Source organism: Equus przewalskii, chromosome 18 (genome assembly GCF_037783145.1).
Source record: "Equus przewalskii isolate Varuska chromosome 18, EquPr2, whole genome shotgun sequence".
Taxonomy (NCBI): Eukaryota; Metazoa; Chordata; class Mammalia; order Perissodactyla; family Equidae; genus Equus; species Equus przewalskii.
Genome location: NC_091848.1, coordinates 45,949,006 through 45,964,783, shown reverse-complemented (window position 1 = coordinate 45,964,783; position 15,778 = coordinate 45,949,006). Strand labels below are relative to the sequence as shown.

At 42.2% G+C, this 15,778-nt stretch overlaps 1 protein-coding gene across 3 annotated transcripts in view; it reads right to left on the bottom strand.

Moving 5' to 3' along the window:
- Window positions 1-9,948, bottom strand: part of USF3 (upstream transcription factor family member 3) — a 46,290-nt gene extending 36,342 nt beyond the window's left edge. Inside the window, exon 1 of one of the 3 annotated variants that reach the window (XM_070581930.1) lies at window positions 9,660-9,948. The gene's annotated coding sequence lies outside the window, so the exon portion shown is untranslated. The remainder of the gene's footprint in view (window positions 1-9,659) is intronic. The other 2 variants (XM_070581928.1, XM_070581929.1) reach the window with 2 other exon arrangements.
- Window positions 9,949-15,778: the final 5,830 nt, after the last annotated feature.

Genomic DNA, 15,778 nt, shown 5'->3' with positions numbered 1-15,778 from the left:
TTTTACTTTTAACTTTTGTGCATTATTTTGTTTTATATTTGCTTGAAATAACACAAATCTGGAGACTTGTTTCTATACAATCTAAGAGCCTTTTGTAAAGATGAGAATTCATTCCAGTCACATGTATTGTAGCTATTGTTACATTTGGTCTTATTCTGTTCTCTCTCTCTTCCCTCCCCCATTAAGTTTTTACTTTTCCTTGATTGATTTTTTGTTTCTCTTTATTTTCCTCAAGGTCTTTTTTCCTCTTATATCTATTCTATTCACGAATATCTTTAACAATGCTAAGAAACATCCTGTAGTGGACATTTGTTAGATATTTTTTCCTCTCCACTTCATGGAGGTCCCATTTTCACTCAGATGTGTGACCCTCCCAACCCAGGCCTTGCGCTTCTGATTTTTCTGGCTACAGTGACTGGTTTCAGGTTGGCCCATTTATAGCAAAGCTCAGCCTTTTCTTTGATGGTATGAGTAGCTATGCTCGTTCTCTTCTCAATTTAAGGAGAAAGCATGTCATTCCAAATACTGAACTTGGAAAAGAAGGAAGCCAGTCTGAGAATGAAATTCACACAAAGAAAAGCAAAGCTGAGAAGACAAAGTTGAGAGAAAAGGAATCACATATCAATAGCCTAAAATGTACTAAAATTAAAATTTAAATACATTTTTCTTCCTACTAAAAACAGTATCTATGGTCTCCTCCTCTAGCACTACAAGTGGTTTTTTGGGGGGTTTTTTGCTGAGTAAGACTCGCTCTAAGCTAACATCTGTTGCCAATCTTCCTCTTTTTTGGCTTGAGGAAGATTAGCCTTGAGCTAACATCTGTGCCAATCTTCCTCTATTTTATATGTGGGGCACCACCACAGCATAGCTGGTGAGTAGAGGAGGTCTGCACCCAGGATCTGAACCCCCAAACCTGGGCTGCCGAAGTGGAGCATGCAGAACTTTAACCACTCCACCACCAGGCCGGGCCCTGCAAGTATTTTAACATGCTCTATTTCTTACCCACCAACTGCCCATCACCCACCTCTGCCACAGACTTACTGAAATTGTGTAGAGTCTTAGTTCTAGAGTGTTCTCCTCCTAGATCTATATTCCACGTCCAACAGCTCATAATTTTCTTCTGTGTCCTTTTTGTACCATTTTGAAAGCACTCCTTGGTCTGATGTACGAGTTCATTAATTTAGCCATGTATTACAACCATGCTGCTATTCAGCTTGCTACTGAAGTTTTTATTTCAGAACATACACTTTCAATTTCCAAAAACTTGCTTGTTCTTATTTCTTTTTCACAGCACCCCATTGCTATTTTATGGAAATTATCTTCTCTCAAATCTCTGAGGATATTTTTGAACAAAAAATATTATTTTTTGTCTATCACATTCAATTTCTTTTCTCAAAGATCGCTTCCTCTGTTTGTTCAGCTTGGTGTCCCTCTTTCTCCCTGTTGATTTTCCTTAAATACTTAGTGAGTCTTGGTTAACTGAATTGGCAGCTAAAGTTGGTTTCCCCAGCACAGGTTCTTGACTCTGAATGCACTGTAGAAATCACCTTTTTTTCAAAACAACTCCTTAGGTGATTTTAATGTTGATCAACCACTAAGAACCACTGCTTTACCATTTGTGAAAATCACTCTTCTCCCTGCCGTGAATGTGCACGCTGATTACGAGTCCTGGCTATCAAGAGTATGGCACATGGGTGGTGGCAAGCAGCTAGATGGACACCTTCTGAAGGAAAGAAGAGCTCCACATTCACAGTGGTAACTAGAAGGTCTCTGATTCTCTGAGGTAGAACCCTGATTCTCTCTCTGGCCCTAAAGCCCACACTGGAGATACCCCCAAATATGTTCTAGCATCTAACCTGTGAGTGAACACTGTCATTAGCTATTCTAATTGATCTTGGTACAGCTTAGCTTTTGACCACTGCTATGATCTGAATGTTTGCGTCCCCCCGCAAATTCCTGTGTTGAAATCCTAACCCTCAAGGTGATGGTAGGGATGGTATGGCGAGGTGGGGCCTTTGGGGGGTGATTAGGATATGAGGGCAGAACCCTCATGAATGGAATTAGTGCCCTTATAAAAGAGGGCCCAGAGAGCGTGCTTACCCCTTCCACCACGTGAGGATACAGCAAGAAGGCAGCAGTCTGCAACCCAGAAGAAGGCCTTCAGCAGAATCCAACTATGCTGGCACCCTGATTTGGACTCCAGCCTCCAGAATGTAAGAAACAAATTTCTGTTGTTTATAAGCCACCTAGTCTATGCATTTTTGTTACAGCCACCCAAATGGACTATGAAAACCAACCTCAACCGCCTTCTACTTTTCGAAGTCTCTGAGCTTTACGGTTTGTGTGAAAGCCAGAATTGCGTTGGGAAAACTCACTTTCCTAGTATCTCCCCTTTAAGCCTGTGTTAGGTTGCAGAGTTCTCCACACTCTAAGGTTTTTCCATCAATCTGATCCCAAATGCTTTGCATTTTTCATAAATTACTTCAAATTTTTGATCTTTAGATGACACCCTTCCCAGTTTTTCAACACTAATAAAGATGTATCCGTATTTTTCTATTTTCTTATTCTTTTTATGTGTTACTTACCTAGATTCTTCCATTATACAAAAACAAGCTTATATTGAACTACTCAGATCATACTGAAGGATGTACCTGGTAAAAGGAGTCTTCCCCACCAATTTCCTCCTCAAATCTCCTGTTAACACTACTCAAGTAATTACTGCTCTCTTACTCTTTTTCCCTTTCCATACTGTATTCTTTGAAAGTGAGTACTAAGTCCACATTCAAGGAGAGGGAAATTCATCTCTATCTCTTCCAGAAGGGAGCATCTAAATATATTTTTTACAATTCTTCTGACAAAGGAGATTTGTCTCGTCTCCCCCATTTACTTAATCATTTATTTGTATCAGTATGGACTCGAGGGTGTTTATGTTATTCTTCGGGTCAAAATGTAATGCTATAGTTATTTTATTGTTCAAATCGTTGAAGCTTTGCCCATTGGGCATTCTTTCAGGTTGGCTCCCGTGTCCTTCTCACATGCCCCCACCTCCCTCCCACCCCCATTTTTAGGACTTCCTTACTTTTGGGCACTATAAGATGCTCCAGGCTCATCTTGTGATATATACCTTGTTATTGGTTCTGTTTCTCTGGGGAACCCTGGCTAATTAGTGTGTAATCAGTAAGTATGCTGATGAAGGAATGAATGGCTGGGGTAGGGTGCAGGAACTTTTTAAGTTAAAGCCCCTAAAGTGATTCTGAGGCACAGTCACTGTAATCACCAGTACAGATCCTCTCAAGCCCCCACATATCTTTCACCCACATTAATGAATGAATGGTATAGTGGAATGGGACCAGTCTTTGATATCAGACCCAGGATCAAACCTCAAAGCTGACATTTACTAGCTATTTGGTTTTAAAATAAGTATTCCTTGAAGTCTGGGCAACTCCTCACTTAAAACTGGGAGATTATTACCAACCCCTCAGAGGACTGTTACGAGTTTACATGACAATACATTTAATGGATCAAGCAAATGTCTGGTACACAACAAGAGCTCAGACATATTAGTTGCCTTTCTTCCATTTCCCCCCTAATTCACTGGGAACAGGGAGGCTATCTGGCATGAATTCTTTAATGGATCCTACATTTATCATAAAAGACCCCTGCCTATACATCCATCCTTTCAGCCCGCCAGAAGATCCTAAGGCTAACTGTGCTGTCTGAGGAGAGACCCTCTATACCTGATTCTTCCCTCTGTAGCGCTTCATTTCCTCATAAGCATTTCTGTTTTGCTTCCAAAACACAAAGAGTTCCTCACATTAAACAAGAATTTACTGTCTTTTCCATCTCTCATTCCGTTTCTCTCCTACTATTTCTGTGACACTTCTCGCCTTTCCTTCACTGGCCAATCCCTCCTAAACCCGAGGCAGAACGCCTTCTGACGGCTCCCGCCAACCGAAACTGCTTTCGTGGAGGTCAGGGACTATTTTTCACCAAATCAGGGGTCTTTTTTTCTGTCTTCCTTCTCCTCTCTGCAGGATTTGAGATGCTGCTCTCTTTTTCTTGAAATTCTCCTCCCAGATTGTCTTCCTCTTCTCCAATTACGCACCCTCTTTCTCTAACATGAATCCTGGTCTCTCTCATGCTGACTTTCAAGGCTCAATCCTTCTATTTGCTTTCTCCCTACAAAGTTTCAAATTGTTTCTGTGTAAAAGCCATTATGTTTTTATAATAAAGCTACCTTTCAACACTGATCTTGCTCCAAATCTTTAGTTAGGCAAAGCTCTCTTCAGAACATTTCATTTCAAAACCAATTAACATGTTTGTGCAACATGTTAAATGGCCTTGCCTCTTAAGAGACCTCCTTCCAATTTCTCCATTTTATCAAACTTTAACCTGGCTCTAAAACCCAAAATAATCTTCAAATCTTCTCACCAAATCCTATCGATTCTTTTCACAATGTTCATGGCCTCCTGTTTGTTACCACCACCTTAGATTAGGCCTCATTTTACACATCTGGCTGTTAATAGTCTTTTTTGCTCCCAGTCTTTTCCCTATTCTTCCATGGTTTTAGATTCCAATGTCTCAGTAATCTGACCAGTTCACTGTATTCCATCATGTGCCTCTCCTGCTCCCGAATCTACAGGACTATTTTCCAACATCTACTGCATCGAATACAAACTCCTGCTTCCCAGCTTTCATGACCCTAACACTACCTTCTTCAGTGGCAGTCTCCCTCATCCACTTCCACCTCGTACATCACACACAGGAGCAGGGTCATAGCTAACCACGTCACCTACTATTCCCTGCTCTCCAATTCAGACAGGTTCTGCCCTGAGCTGCCTATTAGCCAGTTCATTTTCTTGCTAAATCTGTGCTGTTTTCCCACTGAAATGACCTTTCCACTTTGCTCAGCTTATCCAAATCCTATTAATTTTCAAGTCTAGTGCAAGTTTGTCTTCCTCTCTAAAGTGTTCCCCCAGGGGCCAGCCTCATGGCCTAGTGGTTAAGTTCAGTGCACTCTGCTTCAGCAGCCTGGGTTTGTGGGTTTGGATCCCAGGCACAGACCTACACCACTCATCAGCAGCCATGCTGAGGTAGCAACTCACATACGAAATAGAGGAAGATTGGCACAGATGCTAGCTCAGGGCAATTCTTCCTCAGGCAAAAAGAGGTAGATTGGCAACAGATGTTAGATCAAGGTGAATCTTCCTCAGCAAAAAAATAAAAAATGAAAAAAATAAATAAAACCTTCCCTAATATTTCCAGCTAACCCTAAGGCCTCTACCTTTGTTCTGGACTCTATCATTTCCACTTCTTAATAATCCTGTTACAAAATATATCTTTTCTCTCAGATATTATTAATCTTTCCTTCCCTATTAGTGTTTTTCTATTAAGATATATCCTTATTCATTTTTTTCCATTTAAAAAGTAAAAATGATTTTTTTTCTGATCTTGCCACAGCTTCTAGGTGTACCCATGCTTTCTCCCTCCCAACCAACTCCTTGAACAAGCAGTTTATACAAGAAAGAAGGAAGGAAGGAAGGAAGGAAAGAAAAGAAATTATAGTAGCTAAGGGGAGAATGCTTTTGCCAGGGGACCCAATAATGGCTTCCTTAATTGGGAGGTAATGCTGTCTGGGGCTCCTCATGTAGCCAGGCAATAGACAAAAGGGAAGTTACAAGGAGCATTGGTGGGAATTGGGGGAATCCTGAGATACCTCTTTGTACTAACACTAGCTGTGAAGTTACCAAATAGACTACTGCCACCTTACACAAGATCAGCAAGATTGGCAGGGGTTCAGACCATCTGGAATAAAAGTTTGCAAACCACATGTGTCTGACTCCAAAGTCCATGCTCTTTAACATACTACTTTCTACTGATATCAATCTACTTGCAGTTCCTTAATCAAGAAACGCCCTTTCTCATTTCCATGCTCTGTACCAGTTACTTTGTCTGGAATGCTAATACCAACTTCCCAACTGGGAACTCCTAATTACCCCCTTTGAAACTTTCTCTGATCCCTAGAGGTTAGTGTCCACAACCCTGACATGACACTCCACAATATCCTTACATAAAATACATTCTACATGCTTACTGGTTTTTCCCACCTAGACTGCAAGCTTCTAAATGGCAGACACCACATCTTTCATATTTGTATCCCCAACAATTAGTATTCAGTAAGAGAGTAATAAATGTCCATTGAAAGAATATCTGGTCCTTTCAAATTTTCCTTGGTATGAACAACTGCATCACAGATTTTGAATACTTATTTCTTTAAATTAGCATCTAATGAATACTGTATTCAGCCCCTTAATTAATTGACCTGGTGTTTCCCAATCTCTCTAATAAGTCTACAAACTTCTTAAGAGCTGAGTCCACATCAGTTATTACTTCTGTATTCTCTCTAGCACCTAAGAGTGTTGGGCACGTGGTAAGTACTCAATAAATACTTGATGAACTGAATTAAAAACACAGTATTAGCACATTAATAGGAGCAACTTATCATGCCCTACTGATCTAATTAAAAGATCTGGCCTTCTGAAGTAGTGCAATTGTACCCATATGGAAAATTTAATGAGAAAAAGAAAAATTATCCAATTGGACAGTTAACAGCTTTTCTCTTACTGAGAGTTCCACAAATATTTTATGGATAACAAGAGTCAACCTCTAGAGCTCAGAGTAAAAGACTCAAGGTAATATCCCTGTGCATATCGGAAGGAAGATTACGGGTTTAAGGGGCCTGTCACAACCATCATTACTTAAATTCTACTAAGCCTTAACAAACGCATAATAGGAGTACAAGACATAAGAATATTTAATAGCAAAATCAATTAACGCCAAGTCAGCCTATGCTACAGATGTATACGGTTATCTTTGCATAATATATAACACAACAGTCATTTACTTGTTCAACAAACATTTATTAAGTGCCTACTAATGACAAGTGCTATGTTAGGTCCCAGTAATAAAAAGATGAAGAGAACACAGTTCCTATGTTGCTGGGGCTCTAGCTCTGCCATGTGGCAATGGTACTCAAGAATACAACATGAGCCGTACTTCCTGGAGTTGCTCAACATGGACGCTTTGCAGGGAGGAGTCTGGTGGAGAAGGCAGACAAACACATAGTGCAATATGATTAACGTTAACACATAACTAAGTACAAGCTGTTATGGGGCCACAGAGGAGAACATAATCAACCTACTGAAGAAATCAGGAAAAGATACGGAAGGAACTGACATCCGTACATGAATTCAATGAGAGTTAAGGTATGAGGAAGCTACCAAGACAGAAACATCTGGGATGGAATCAAACCTGAAACTATGGTGCAAGAAGAGTCGAGAGGGCTTCAAAGCAAACGAGTACAACTCAAAGCAAACCACTGTAGAAGAGCTAAACAATAAGATACTCCTTGCCATTAAGTTTGAGAATAATGAAATACATATACAAGAGAAGTTAAACCACCACATGGTATAAGCATAAAGGGAGTCTTTCAAACAATATGTGGTGTAGAAGTTCAAAGGGAGCCAATCACTAAGAGAGCTGTCAGGAAAACCTCCATAAAAGCAGAGTTAGAACTATTGTTGGGGGGTGGGGGGGGGGGTGAGGGGGCGTCCATCTGGTGAGAAAGATCAACATCATTCACAAAAGCAAGGATCTGAACTGCTTATCTGCGGCACCATGACGAGGTCCAGAGGTTCATGGTGGGAAGCAGTGGGGAAAAAGCTGGACATGTGAGTGAAGGCCTAATTTAGAAGAGCCTGGAACACAAGCCTAGCAGACTGGACATTGTTCTTGACTCTTAGTAGTTCTCAGTCCTGACTGCTGAATGGAAACATCTGGGGAGCTTTAAAAACTATACCTATGCCTGAGGCTCACCCCATAGCAAAAGTAAGAGAATCTCTGTGGGGAGTGGCCTGGGATTAAAATATCAAAGCACACACGGTGATTCCACTGAGCAGTCTGGACTGAGGACCACTGGGCTAGATGACAGGAAGGTGAGACATGACAGACATAGTTAAGACCCAGGCTTGATTTCCGTCCCTGTTTATAAGCAACAATTTTGAGCTGATTATCTGTGGAAGCTTATCTTCTAACCTGAGTTAAACATTCTCAGTTTTCTTAGAGTTTCTTTTCCCTTGTTGACAATGCTAAGCTCTGAAAATAACCCACCAATTTCTCCTACATGACTGGTTCACTGCACAGTCTGCAACTGTAGAATTTTATTTCCATGACATCCCACAGACAACTTAGAAAATAATTATTGCAACTTTATGCTGCCCTTAGATCTCTGCAACGAAATGCTTTATATTAAAGAATGTTCTAGGCTGCATGCATGTCTGGATTTTACAGAACTTCTCTTTTAAATACAGAGAGAATGTAATACCTATGCACACAAAAGTCATATCACTTAGACTAGAGCAAAATGTGAGATTAAGTACTCATTCTTGCAGTACCTGGAGACATTAGTCTGTTCCTGGTTTCAGAAGTGCAATGATTACAAAGTAATTTGCTTATTTTGTAACAAATACTTTCAAAGTACTTCATAAATAAAGGGAAACAACAAATGTATCCCATACAGCAACTCTGTACTACATTAAACAAGCGTCCAGTGTGGGAGGAAAATGTGATCAAGGTGATTATGTATTATGACAGCATGTCGACCCTTCCAAAAAGCAGGTTGGTTTGCTTGCTTGCTTGTTTTTTAAGTAAAAGCAAAGGTACAAATATGCTTCAGCATCCATGTTACTCACAGAAGGGATTATTCAAGAAATCTGTACTTTGTTTATAGGTAAGGAAGGGTCTTCTTTCTGTAAACTTAAGTTAACCACAACTGTCTTGTTTTGTGTGGTGTTAGGTCACTATATCTACTTAATGGTAAAAATGGTATGAGAACGTGAGTTGGATGCCTACAGCTGAGACTCCACGCACATGTTCATGCAGTCTTATTTCCAGATAAAGTTAATAAACTCGAAGGACCATATCCCACTGTAACCGTAGGGGGGAGGGAGTGAGGAAGCGGGGACGGGGGCAGTGAGTATGGGAGAATCCAACAATCAAAATGCTAAACATGAACAAGAGTCCAGAGAGCTTTCCTCAGAAATCTGGAACTAGATTTCAAGAGTTGGCCGTTCGCTTGTACCGCTCCTATTCAGAAAAGAAAAGAAAGGCTTCTAAAAAGAAAACGCAAGGGTAACTCTCCGACACAGAGGTGAGAGTTAAAAAGCAAGTCACAGGATCCGAAGGAAATCCAGAGGGCAAGGAACGAAGAGGGGACGAAGGAGACAGGAAAAGGTGTCGACGGCGGGCAGAGGCCATCCGCTGGGACCCTGGCCGCCCAGCTCTTTATGCACCCAGGGCAGCGTGGACAGCCTCTCTGGCCCCGCGCGCATCTGGGGCCGGGCGCAGCGCGAGCCCCCACGGGCCTGGCACCAGGGGGCGCGGGGCGCCCGGGGTCGGAGAGAAAGGGCTGCACGCCCCGCCCGCGCCCCGCCGGGCTCCGCACGCAGGGGACCCCAGGAAGGAGGCACACTTTGCGCTGCCCTCGCCTCCCGGGGCAGGGAGGGGGTGGGTGGAGCGCAGCCCGGAGCCGCCCCCGGAGCCGCCCCCGCAGCCCCGGCCCCCCGCCCCGCTGTCAGCGGCCCCCTCCCGCAGTCACTCACCCGGGGGCTGCGCGGTCTCGGCCGCGGCGGCGGCGGCGGCGGCGACCCCCGCCTGGGTCATGATCCCAGGCGGGTACAGCAGGGGTGTCCGACCGCCCGGGCGAATCTCTCCGTCCGCGGCCGCCGCCTGCTCCTCTGGGGCTGGGGGAGTGCGGGCCCAGGCCCTCCTCTCCCCCCGCCCCCGCCGCCTCTTCTCGCGGCCACCGCCGCCGCTGCGAGCCCGAGCCCTCAAGGCCGGAGACCCGGCGGCAGCGCGGCCTCAACTTTCCCAGCCCCCCTCCCCCCGCCCCTCCCCGCCCCTCCCGCGGCCGCCGCTCGGCATGCGAACAGCCTACCCTGGGTGCGCCGCGCGCCCGCCCCTGCCACTCAGCCCACCAACCCGGCCCCGGGGAGGCTGCCGCGGTAGCCAATCAGAACCCGGGACGCTGTTGCACTAGGCTGGAGGGCGGGAGGAGGTGGAGGGAAAACCGGAGAGTCAACGAGCCTCGGGCGGCCCAATGAGGAGGGCCGGGGGGCGGAGGTGTGCAAGTTGGGTTGAAGGAACAGGAAATATTCTTAAAGGTAGAGTGATGGGCAGGAAGGAAAGCCAGTAGGTGAATGGGAAAGAGGTGGGCCTGGTTCCTTAAAGGGGACGCCTTGAGAACCTAGAAAAGCAGGTTTTTAAGAAACTTCTTTGTATTCCGTTGTCTGTTCTGCTTTCCACGTCTTTCAGGTGGAGTTTGGAAGTGGGAAAACTAGAAAGGATGAGGGAACGGAAGGCTTTCAAGTATAATTAAAAAGCTCCTCTTAGCCTAGAAGGCAGGAAGGCGGGATGATGCCTCTGTAATAAGAGGTGGGGAAGAAGAGAATCCAGACGTCTCTCACTGCCCTTTCACTGGAAGATCGTTGCCGACCTGACGCTGCTCGAATTTGTAGACTGTGGTCATCTGTCATCCTTCATTTGCAACAAAGCACGGATTCCTTCGAACTGGCGATGACTGTGTTCCGAAATGTCCTGGGGTCCTCCCAGGTCGGGGAAAGAATATGTGGCATTGGGAGATGGGGTTTGGAATCTCAAGCCTGGGTGCCTAGAGAGCTGGGACATGTAGAGCCGCCGGTGATGGAATGGAGACCTGAGGGTTCCCTAACTCCGAAATGAGTGTGGAGTCCTGGAACCGTGGTCACGACTCCCTTTTCCTGGTCTCGCTTCACATTTCATAACCCTTCCCCTCCTGAAATAGGTGTCCTCCACCTACTGGTGGTGAAAGATTCCCAAACCCTTCCCCATCCGGGTTTGTAAATGTCCCAGATCTTAGATGTCCAAGGACTAGACCAGGTAACTTCCAGAAGGTGAACACAGGGCATGGCATAATGAGAATTACTTGAGCCTGTGTGCAGAGGAAGCTGACCTAGTATTGAGAAAAAGTGTCAAGTTAAACAGTAACTGCGTCTTGTGTTTGTACGGCAGTTTAAAAGCTATGATGAAACAAGGCCTTTAGTGTTGCTTATAAACTATGGTACCATAAACAGTCTGGAAATTTTCTTTAACTCTTGCATCTCAGCATATGAAGGTCTAATTAGCCTCTGAATGGACTTAGTGCACCCAAATCCAAGCTGCAGATGAGAAAGGATTCAGAGCCTAATAAGGATGCTACGTCCAGCTATAGGAAATAATTTCCATTGTGATCAGAATATAAGGTATTCTGGTTACAAAACTATTCTAGCTAATAAATATGTATAGGGTATTATGATTTTCTAAACAACTACAATGCAGAGTCTAAAGTAAAATCAGAAAAGTTTTGATGGTTCAGAAAACAGAATATAGACCACCGTTAAAAATACCTTTCTGGCACAATTTAGGAGTGTAAATAAGAGAAATTTCTGTTTGATAAAAGATCTCAATGTTAGCTTTATAATTTAATCATCATTCCTGAAGAAGCCCAAATTGTAATCATGGATCTTTTTACTTGCTTTGCCCATTCAACATTGGTTTACTGCACTAAATATGAGAGGATGGCATCAAATAATCGAACCAGTCCAATTTCCGGGCTAGGTGGCCTGTGTTTACAGTGCCTGTACCGGTGATGAAATGTGGTGGCCAGGTGAAACTGGTCTCAGGCGGCTCGAGTGAATCTTTCACCCACATCCTTAAGACTTCTCAATGGCTCTAAAAGACTTTTTGCGCGACTCCAGTTGCTTATCTCCAGTTCCGTTTCGTGACATCTGTTTTCCTACTCCTGGGGATGAATGACTAGGGGAGCCGGCCGCCTACAGCCTAAGCGAGGGGCGGCTCAGGGGGCGGCTCGAGGCTCTGCCCCATCCGCTCTCTCCCAGCTCCTGGAGGCGAGGGCAGCGCAAAGTGTTCCTCCTTTCTGGGGTCCCCCGCGTGCGGAGCCTGGTAGGGTGCGGGCGCGGCACGCAGCCCTTTCTCCCCAACTCCGGCGCCCCGCCCCCTGGTGCCAGGCCGGTGGGGGCTCGCCCTGCGCCCGGCCCCAGATGCGCGCGCGGCCGGAGAGGCTGTCCACGCTTGCGGTTTCTTTTTAGAAACTTTCAGAAACGAGCGGCAGCGCTACAAGCGAATGGTCAACTTTTAAAATCTACTTCTGTGTTTCCCAAAGACACTGCCCGATTGCTTTCCAAAGTGGTTATAATATTTCGCGTTTTCAACAGCGAAATATGCAGCGTCCAGATACTCCGCTTCATCTCCAACCGTTGATATTGTCAGTCTTTTAAATTCTAGCCCTTATAATGGGTGTGGTCTCTCGTGATTTGAATTTGCATTTCTCTAATTATTAGTGGTGTTGAGCGTATTTTCGTATGTTTATTGGCTGGTTACATATCTTCTTGGGTAAAGTGTTTGTTCGAATCTTTAGCCCATTTTAAAATCAGAATGCTTATCTTTGTGTGTTTTGGATAGAAGTTCTTTCTCAGATATACATTGTGCAAATATTTTCACCCAATCTATATCTTGAAAAAAAAAAACCAAAATAGCTTTATTGAGGTATGATTGACCTACAATAAGCTGAACATATTTAAATATACAACGTGATATTTTGACATATATATACATCTGTGAAACTGTCTCCACAATTAAAAATAAACATATCCATCTTGCTCTCCAATTTCCTCATCCTCCTTATTAATTCCTTACTTTTGTCTCATCCTGTTCTCCAGACAACCACTAATCTGCTTTCTGTCACTACACATTCGTTTTCATTTTCTATAATTTTATATAAATGGAATCATTCAGTATATCCTCTTTTTTGTCTATCTTCTTTCATTCAGCATACTTTTTTTTGGAGATTCGTTCACGTTGTTGTGCATATCAATAATTCATTAGCTTTTGTTGCTAAGTAGTATTCCATTGTATGGATATATCATATATGTTCACTTTGGTGGACGGTTGGATTGTTTGCGGTTTTTGACTATTATAAATAAAGATGCTAGAATATTTGCATACAAATCTTTGTATGGACATTTGCTTTCATCTTCCTTGGTAATACTTGAGTAAATATCTAGTGAAATGACTCAGTCATGTGGTAAGTGCACTTTTTAAAAAACTGCCAAACTGTTTTCCAAAGTTGTTGTACCATTTTATATTCTCACCAGTAGAGTATGAGAATTTAAATTGTACCATATCCTTGTCAACACTTAATATGGTCAGTCTTTTAAAATTTTAGTCATTCCAATAGGAGTACAGTGGTATTTCATTGTGACTTTAATTTGTATTTCCCTAGTGACTAATGATACTGAGCATCTTTTCATGCTTATTAGCCATTTGTTATCTTTTGTGAAGTGCTGTTGCAATTTTTTGCCCATTTTTATTGGGTTGCTTTTATTGAGTTTCAAGAGTTCTTAAATATTCTGGATACATATTCTTTATCAGATATGTGATATGCAATGTATTCTCCCAGTTCCTGGGTTATCTTTTCATTCTCTTAACTATGCTTTCCAAATAGTAGTTCTTAATTTTAAGTCCAATTTATCAATTATTTCTTTAATGGATTGTGCTTATGATGTCACAGCTAAGAAATCTTTCACTAACACAAAGTCATACAGACTTTTCTCTTGTCTTTTCTTCTAGAAGTTTTATGTTTCATATTTAGATCCATGATGCATTTTAAATTAGTTGTTGTATATTGTGGAAGTATGGATCAAAGTTTATATCTTTGCATTGGGAAATCAATTTTTCCAGCACCAATTGTAAAGACCATCCTTCCTCCACTGGGTTGCCTTTGTACCTTGGACAAAACTCTATTGACCAGATACGTGTGGTGCATTGCTGGACTCTATGCTGTTCCACTGATCTGTTTGTCCATCCTGACACCAATACCACACTGTTTTGATCACTGCAGCTTTATAAGTCTTGAAGTCAAGTTGTGTAAGTCCTCCAATTTTCTTGTTCCTTTAAAAAATCTTTTAACTATTCTAGGTCCTTTGCATTTCCATATAGACTTAAGCTTGTCAAGTTAAAAAAAATGCCTGCTAAAATTTTGACTGGGATCTATAATTCAATTTAGGGAGAAGTTACAACTTTTTTTTTTTTGAGGAAGATTAGCCCTGAGCTAACTGCTGCCAATCCTCCTGTTTTTGCTGAGGATGGCTGGCCCTGAGCTAACATCCATGCCCATCTTCCTCTACTGTATATGTGGGACGCCTACCGCAGCATGGCTTGATAAGCAGTGCCATGTCCACATCCAGGATTTGAACTGGCAAAGTTACAACTTAATATTGAGTCTTTAGATTCATGAGTATGTTCTCTCTCTCCATTTATTTGGATCTTTAAAAGTTTTTCTCAGGAGTGTTTTAGAGCATTCTGTATATAGATCTTGCATATATTTTATTAAATTTATCCCTAAACATCTCATATTTTTATGCTATTGTAAATGTTATCTTTTAAATTTTAATTTGTAATTTTTGTAGCTGGAAATACAATTGACATTTGTATCCTGTGACCATGTTACACTCACTTATTAGTTCTAATAGCTTTTTTTAAGTTATCTTAGTGTCTTCTACTTCATATCATCTGCAAATAACGACCATTTTCTTTCTTTCTGTTCAAGCTTCATGATTGTTATTTATTTATTTATTTTTTTTACTGGACAGGCTAGGGCTTCCACTGCGATACTATATAGAAGTGAGAAGAGTATATAGTGTACCTAGCGAGAGCAGTCACCTGTATATAGTGAGAGCAGTATATATATGTATATATCTCACCTGAATATAGTGAGAGCAGTCATCCTTGCCTTCTTCCCAATCTTAGACATAAAGCTTCCCGTTTTTCACTATTAAGCGTGATGGTAGCTGTAGGTTTTTAATAGATACCCTTTCCAAGCTAACTAAGTTCCTTTTTATTCTTTTGTTGTTGAAAGTTTTTATCATGAATGAGTGTTGAATTCTGTCAAATATTTTTTTCTGTACCTATTGAGATAATCACATATTTCTTTCAAATTTGTTGCTATGATGAATTACACAAATTGATTTTCAATTGTTAAATCAACCTTTTAATCCTGGGACTAATCCTATGTGACAATGAGATACCACTTTACTAAATTGCTGGATTTGATAAACTAATATTTTCTTAAGGATTTGCCTGTCTTCATGAGGAGCACTGATCTATGGTGTTCTTGTAATGTCTTTGTCTGGTTTTGGCATCAGTAAAATGCTGTTCTCATAAAATGAGTTAAGCAATATTCTTTCCTCTACTATTTTTTTTTTTTAAGATTGGCACCAGAGCTAACAACTGTTGCTAATCTTTCTTTTTTTTTCTGCTTTTTCTCCCCAAATCCCCCCAGTCCATAGTTGTATATTTTAGTTGTGGGTCCTTCTAGTTGTGCTACATGGCACACTGCCTCAGCGTGGCCTGACAAGCAGTGCCACGTCTGCACCCTGGATCAAAACCAGCGAAACCCTGGGTCGCCAAACCGGAGCACTTGAACAAAACCACTCGGCCACAGGGCTGGCCCCTCCTCTACTATCTTCTTAAAGAGTGTAGAATTGGTATTCTTTCTTTCTTAAATATTTGATAGAATTCACAAGAAAATCCATTTTGGCCTGGAATTTTCTTCGTGGGAAGAATTTTAACTATAAATCCAATTTCTTTCATATATATAAGGCTATTGAAGTTATCTATTCTTTTT